Source organism: Aureococcus anophagefferens (assembly GCF_000186865.1).
Source record: "Aureococcus anophagefferens unplaced genomic scaffold AURANscaffold_2, whole genome shotgun sequence".
Lineage (NCBI taxonomy): Eukaryota > Pelagophyceae > Pelagomonadales > Pelagomonadaceae > Aureococcus > Aureococcus anophagefferens.
Genome location: NW_008705562.1, coordinates 1,989,106 through 1,989,989, shown reverse-complemented (window position 1 = coordinate 1,989,989; position 884 = coordinate 1,989,106).

Below are 884 nucleotides of genomic sequence, written 5' to 3'. Positions count from 1 at the left end.
ACGCGCTCGACGACGGCGAGGACGTCGCGGCGCCGCGCGTCCGTGTCGTCCGTCGCGTCGTCGTCGGCCGTGCCGACGTCGACGGCCGCGAGCCCGTGGACCGCGCCGTCGGCGCCGTGGCCGCCGAGCGCCGCGCGGTAGGCCCGCGTGATGTGCAGGTCGAGGCGCGCCGCGCGCCGCGCGTCGCCGCGGCAGACGCAGTCGTCGAGGCGGTCCTCCAAAGCCGCGAGCGTCGGCGCCGCGGTGCCCCGGAGCCGGTCGAGGGCCGCGTCGACGCAGGGCTCCTCGCCGGCGAGGCGCGGGCCCGCGCCCCGCGGCCGCCCCCCCCGCGGGAACCGCCGCTCCGCGCAGGGGCTCGACGCCGCCGCGTCGAAGTCGTCCGCGGGCCCGGGCGTCGCCCAGCGCACGGCGCCGGCGTCCGTCGCCCAGCGCGGCCGCGGCTCGGCGCCGGCGTCGCTCGAGTCGACGTCGCTCAGCGCCGGGGCCCGCGGCGCGCGGCGCGGCGGCGGCGGCGCCGGCTCCGAGTCGGGCGCCTCCGAGTCGTCGTCCGAGGGGCCCGAGAACGGCGCGCCGGCGGCCGCCGGCGGGAGCAGGCCGTCGCGCTGGCCGAAGGGCCGCGCGCGGAGCGCCGCGCGCGCGCCGTCGTTGAGCGCGCTGCAGGCCGGCAGGTCGACGAGCGTGCCGTCGAGCGCCCGCGCGACGCGCGCCGCGGCGCCGCGGTCGCGGAGCGCGAGGAACGCGACGGGCTTCGACGACCCCGAGGCGCCGTCGAAGGGCACGTAGACGTCCACGGCGCCGCCGGGGCCCTCGCGGAGCGCGAAGTCGCGCAAAAAGCCCTTGACGGCGCCGACGTCCGCGCGCGACACGCGCGGCAGCTCCGGCAC